The following is a 6,928-nucleotide window of genomic DNA, read 5'->3' as shown; positions in this document are numbered from 1 at the left end:
TGACTTTCATATGAGTCCGTTTGGATTGAGCTTATTGTTACTGAAACCGAAAACTGAAAACACTGTAGTAAAATAATTTTTAAATGTGTGAAAAGTACCGTGGGACCTATTTTTAATATTTTTTAATACGTGAACAGTATTGTTACAGTACATGAACAGTACTGCTACAGTAATTTTTGTGCACCAAAGTCAACATATGCGGGCAAAAGAAAAAAATAAAAAAAAAAAAAAAAAAAAACAAAGAAAACGCAGAACGGAAATGTAGACGCAGGAAAACACAGTAGCCAAACGCCCTCTATATATAGAGTTCCGCAGCGTATTACTACTGCGAGAGAAACTTTGGTCAGGAGCTGGCGTAAAGAGCCTTCTTTACGCCACCAATGAATAAACGCCAAACTATATTTCTACTGAAAACCCAATACACTTCAACACACACAAACATAACTCAGTCCCCCAACACGTATCAGACCTGCCTAAAGAACTAAACAGCTCCAACGCCTAAACCCATTCCACCTCTTTCCATCTACTACCGGACCTCCACCTCGCCGCTGAAACTGCCGCACACGTCAGTAAGGAGCTAGCGCCGCCGCACCGGAGCTCCACCTCGTCGTTCAAGGTTTACCCCCTTTTCTTGATTCTTCTCTGTTTCTTACTTAATGGGTCTTCATTATTTTGATTCCTTTGGCTCTATACTTGTTGTTAACATTATGGATTTGTCTTTTTCTCATCTGGGTATTGATTTGTTATTGATTTTTCTCTTCTAAACGTTGATTTCTGACGTGGGTGTATATTTGTTATCAATTTGTGATTGTTCATTTTGTTTACTTCAGGGCTTGTTTCTCTACCTACGATGCTGGTTTGGCACTATGGTTCTTGATTTTGAGCGATTCTTGGTCATATATTGACTACTTGTTCTTGTTTTGACATGAATGTATTATATGAGTGTGTTATCTAGAATAGAAGGGGAAAATTTTGAGTCTTTCTTTCCTACTCTGTGGCTTTTCTGTTTTCTGTTGTGGGTGTTTTATTTGCTTTATGTTGCTTGGTTTATAGCCCACAAAAGCAAATATAAGATTGTGAGGAAAGGAGAGGAGGAGGAGTTAGACGTTGGAGCTGTTTAGTTCTTCAGGTCTGCCTGATACATGTTTGAGGATTTTGAGTTTAATTGAGTTTGAGGATTTTGAGTTTAATTGAGTTATAATTATGTGTGCTGGAGTGTATTAGGTTTTCAATAGATAGATGAGGTGGCATTTATTCATTGGTGGCGTAAAGAAGGCTCTTTACGCCAGCTCCTGACCGAAGGTTTTCTCTTACTACTGCAGGATTTTGAGGTTCTGATCCCTCTGATTTACAGCCATGGAAGGAGGCAACGCCCAAAAGTCGGAGAAGTCCAAGGCTGCTGGCAAGGGTAAATCTTCATCCTCTCTTCCTCACTTTTTCTCAAATTTCTGTTTGTGGTCTGAGACCATGACTCGGAAAATCAAAGAAATTTAGACTTCTTTTATGTCTGAATTCTCATCTTTTGAAACATGGACCTTAAGTTTTCAGATCATAAACGAACCACACGGTTTTAATTGAGGTGGGTTTTTTCTGGGTGATCGAGATAATATCAAAAATTAGATAATCCGCAGCCAAACGGAGCTTTTACCCAAAAAAAAAAAAAAAAAAAAACCTATTTGGGGTCTTTAAAAATTACATGTCAAGGATCTTGTTGTGCTTAACTTGGATTATCTTACTGATTTTCTCAGGAAGCCAGCCAGAATCAAAAAAGGAGGAGGGGCCATTCAAGGTATTCTCGATTTTGTCATACATTTTATATATCAAAATTTTGGTTGGTAACTGTGTTGAGTTTGCTTTATTGTGTGCAAGTGTAACTATGGAAATTGAGATTTGTTGAAGTATTATTTTGAGAGAAGGGAATATGATTAGGAATAGGGTATCAGGGAATATGATTAGGAAGGGATATGCCTGATCGGCGAACAGACCCATTCAAGCCAAAACCCACTCAATCCGAACACCCAGCCACCATCATCACCCACCCCGACCGACGAACAAACCCATTCAAGACGCATTGAAGTTGTCGACACCCAAAACCCCGTCGCCTCGTCACTTTAGGGCCGTGGAGACGTGGGTTCTGACGAAGCCAGCGGCGCCGGTGATGAGGACGGTGAGGCCGGAGTCGGAGCGACGGTGAGCCGAGCGAGTGACGTGGCGCTCCCAGTCGGAGCCGCCATAGGAGCCCAGAGATCGGCGAGGGTTGGAGCCAGAAGGAGAAGAGAGAAGGAAAAAGAAGCAGAGAGAAGAGAGAGAGAAAAAAAAAGACAAAAACGGAGAGCAACTAGAGACAAGGGAGAGAAAAAAATTAATAAAATAATAAATAGAAGGGTTACCGTAACCATATATGCACAGTAGTCTTATCATGACCATATATGCTCGGTTATTGTAACAATTATCTATACATGCACCGTTATTATAACAACTAGTCGCTAACCCGTGCGATGCACGGGATAGTTAAATAAAATTTATACACATTTATCTTTATTGGTACAATCATTTGAAAATAATTCTAACTAATACCCAAATGTAAGAGACACACTGACTTACTATTTAAATTAGTATTCTGAAGAATTTACACATATTGTGCAACTGAGCCTTAAAATTTAATTCCTGAACACCGCAACTCCATAAAATTCATACTAATAATAATATTTTATGATTGCACAGACTATTTTTTTAGAGTGGTTGATCTCAACATTGGCGTGCATTTAATCTTTTACTAAAAGCAAAGGGAAGTAGATCATGTGCATACATCTTTATGAGCAATTTTTGGCAGTCAGGCGTAACAAACGTGTAACCATTTTGTCCTATTCCTACCATCTAAGAACATATCCTCTCTTATAAGTTGATGATGCCAAGTTTTAACATATCCTCTCCTTTTTTTTTTTCTTTTTTTTTTCCCCAAAGAAATAAAAGGACTTTAAAGACATGTCCAATTTGTTAAAATGCAAGTGCTTCAAGCCATAGAAAGATTTAATGAAAATTGCAACTCCATGAATTGAATTTGCAAATGGTATTAACTATTGGCTATTAATGCGATTATTAAGCCGTACCACATTGAACATGTTTCTCTATCAAAATATATAAACAAACTAAACTTACAAAAGCTGAACTTTATAAGCTAAAATCTATACCATGAGTTATAGATCTTGAATGCTATACCGTGCATTTAGGGCTTCCTACATCTGGAGAGAGAAAGTTTGCAGAAACCAAAGAAAATCTCTCTATAACTTAAGAAACATAATATACTAAAATCAAAGAGAGAAAATTTTCGGAGGACAAAATAATATAGATAATTTAAAAGAATTTTGGTTTAATTCCTGAACACCACAACTCCATAAAATTCATACTAATAATAGTATTTTATGATAGCGTAGTTAAAATTTTGGTTTAATTCTTGAACACTGAATTGGAAATTGATTATATGAGTATTCAATGGTAAACAAAGTACTATGTATTAATTAATATATAAACAAAACTAACCTTACAAAAGTTGAACTTTATAAGCTAAAATCTATACCGTACATTGTAGATCTTGAATGCTATACCGTGCGTTTAGGGCTTCCTACGTCTGGAGAGAGAGAGTTTGCAGAAAACGTGGCTTTATATTTCTTAACTTGAGAGGGGTAAGGTTGCTAGGATTTTGAGGAGTTATAATGTTTTTATTTTGAGAGTTTGCAGAAACCGTGGTTTTATATTTCTTAACTTGAGAGAGGGGTAAGGTTGCTAGGGTTTTGAGGAGTTATAATGTTTTTGTTTTTATTTTTTAGTTTTTAAATATTGTGCTGATGTGGAAAATTGTGATGTCTGCAAAGGCTTCGGTTTTATATATATATATATATATATATATATAGATTATGTATTAAGTATTTGCACCGTTATTGTAACAATTATGTATTTATGCACATTTTTACATGTGAGTATTTTTTTTGTCAAAATGTGTAAAATGAAGGGATTTTTTTACATTTTGTAAAACTTTGCATCCACTTATGTGTGGATACTCTTATAGTCAATTTACTAGTTGGTAATTACGTAACAATTAATAAAACTCCCGTTTGCCAATTTGTTCCCAACTGTACGGTAAATTACGCGTTATTTTGGAATGAGAGTTTCATTCCCGTTTGTAATGCACAAAAGTTATGTGAAACACATATCCTTTGTTACAATTCCTAAAATATAGCAATAAGCAATTAAACAATTCCTAAAAAACTGCAATAAATGATAGCAAATAATTCAATTATTAGCTTTTGAATGAATATTAATTATTACTTAATAATGTTGCTATTAACGTCTATTGAATCCCTTGTGTGTGTTTATTTCTAAAAAAAAAAAACAGTTTTTATATTAAATAGATTATTTAAAATTAAATTGGTGAGAATATTATGCAATATAAAAATTATTGTATTTATTTAAAAAGAAGTATATTTTCATAAATAAATTTAAAAAAATTATTTGACAGAGTAATGTTTTGTCTACAGTAATTTCATAACAAATTTTAAGTAATAAGTTATTAATGGTTCTAATTTGAGTCACCATTAATATCACTAATAACTTGCCATCTAGGATTTGTTGTAAAATTATTGTAAAAATATTATGGATGTAGTATTGCTCTCTGACAAATGTTTCCGTATTTTAAATAGCGATTTTTTTAATAATAAACGTATTATACACGAACTATATACATACCATTATTTCTCTGTTTCGGTATTTTTCTACCGAATTTTTGAAACATACTTTTCTTAAAAATGCCGAATTATATCCTTCCATATACTTACCGTAATGTACACGCACCGTATTTTACTAAGTATGGTCAATTTATAGTCCTCTCCTGACCCGGAAAAATAGGATTGGTTGTAGTACGTGGAAAGTGATTTAAGGCATGTTACACGTTTAAAGTTTTTACTCGTTGACGGACTGCATACATTGACTAGATGGTGCTCCAATGATTTATACAGGGCAGTCCCATAATAATTAGCTAATATCATACTTTTTAGCTGTTACTCTTACAGTCTTCACTTATCTCTTGGCTTTTACATTCTGGGCTTTCAATTTCATTGAAAAGAATTCCAGATTTGAACTCGTACTTCTTAAAAGGTAAATAAAGTGCGTCCAAATCACAGGTCTGTCTCTTCATTTTGGACATCTAATTTGGTGAAGGAAATGGATGAGGGCATACATGATCCATTCCCGGATGGATGGCTGAAGCTCAGGTTGCTAATATGTATATGTTTGAACGAGAGGTTAACTCAAAGGTTTTTCGTTTATCTTTGCCTAAGTCCGAATTTTAGGACAATAAATAAGTATATAAGTATTAGCAGGATGTTAGGTTGTTTGCTTGAAAATTGAAGACTCATCTGGAAATATGTAGTCAAAGCCAGAATCTTCTCTGATTAAATCCATACCATATTTGGAATGAGTGTTTCCTCAACTCAGAAGGCAGTTTTACTTTATGTAGGAATTAGGTCAATGCATTATTCGGTTTAAATTTTAAATATCCAAACGTTCTTTGTATCCAAACTACAATGTTGGTCTCTGACATCTAGGGACTCTTCCTGGTTGCGTGTGTTACCCATGCTGATTTTGTTAAGCTAATGATTATTATGTAAGTGTTTAGGGTAGGGTATGTATTTCCTTAGAAACTGGGGGTCTCAGACCAATCAATTTAATTTTAGATCAAGATTTGTATCTTGGCTCATTTGAGTTAAGTTCTGCTTATTGTACTATTTTTTAATTGTTTGTTAGTTATAATATATTTTGGTGAATCTTGAATGCAGTGCACGGTGTGCTTGCGGACATTTACATCAGCGGGGAAGTGCAGGGAACATGAAGCAAAGCACACCTCCAAATCTGATCCCAAAAATTGTTGAATAAATTTGATGATGCCAAAATCGTCAGTTGGGTCACTCGTTCAATTCGGATCATTAGACGATTTTGTAGGACCTGTAAGATAAAAGAGAGATAGATTGAAAAGACCACCAGGTTGTGCCCGGTGGAGGGAGGGAGCCTCCGATGCTTAAATTAGTATCAGTCCATATATTTTGTATATAGTAATATAGATAGTGTTTTGTAGTAGTTTTTTACATATCTTTGCTAGTGAGACCGATTATCCCTTTTATAGGTAATTTAGGTAGTTGTTGTACATAAATAAGGGTGATTATTACCTTGATTGTAACGTTTTTTTGTCTTGATGAAAGTTTAAGACATTTGATGGTCGTTATTGAATGTGTTGAGTAGTTATCTTTGATGGTCTACTAATGATGCAAGGTCGTCCACATTAATGGACGGCCTTAATGATTTTTCTGGACTCATCAGTTGCCCCCCATTCCCAAGTCTGATTTTGCTTTATGCTAGTTAGGCTTAGGGAATATTCTTGACTTATTTAGATTCAGGCTTCTTTATCTTCAACTACTTTCTTCTTTAAGAATGGTAGTATTTTTGTGATGACTTCTTAGTATATGCCTTTTGAAGGTCTTTTTGGATGTTCGAGGGATCATAGCTTGATCTTGAAAGTGAGCTAATTTCTTTGGACGATCATTTTTTATTACTGCTGAAGAGTAAGCTAATTTCTTTGGACGACCATTTTTGATCACTTCAATGCTTCTTCTTTCATTCATTTTCTGGTTGTCACGTTTGTGTGAGAATCCTGTCTGCTTACACTCGTCTAAGGGAATTTTAGTCATTTAGCCACTTTTAGGTGACTTACATCCAGTTACGGAGCTTCACCATTTAGACTTCGTTAGTGATTTGCATCGGTCTAGCGGAATCTTGTCCATTTTTTTCTTTTTGGGTGACTTACATCTATTTAAGAAATCTTGTCACTTAGGCTTTGTTAGTGATTTGGCGGAATCTTATCACTTAGCCATTTTTTGGT

General features: G+C 34.9%; 1 long non-coding RNA gene across 2 annotated transcripts; it reads left to right on the top strand.

The window, feature by feature from the left end:
• The first annotated feature begins 299 nt into the window (after window positions 1-299).
• LOC126722669 (uncharacterized) lies at window positions 300-6,274 on the top strand. Of its 2 annotated transcripts, XR_007654024.1 has the most exons (5): window positions 300-616; window positions 831-1,129; window positions 1,323-1,408; window positions 1,749-1,789; window positions 5,832-6,274. It is a non-coding gene; the product is annotated as an uncharacterized LOC126722669 (long non-coding RNA). The 2 variants fall into 2 exon arrangements; XR_007654023.1 differs by lacking the exon at window positions 831-1,129 and having other exon boundaries at window positions 316-616.
• The last annotated feature ends 654 nt before the right edge of the window (window positions 6,275-6,928 follow it).

Source organism: Quercus robur, chromosome 4, assembly GCF_932294415.1.
Source record: "Quercus robur chromosome 4, dhQueRobu3.1, whole genome shotgun sequence".
NCBI classification, from domain to species: domain Eukaryota; kingdom Viridiplantae; phylum Streptophyta; class Magnoliopsida; order Fagales; family Fagaceae; genus Quercus; species Quercus robur.
This window is presented reverse-complemented; position numbering and strand designations above follow the sequence as displayed.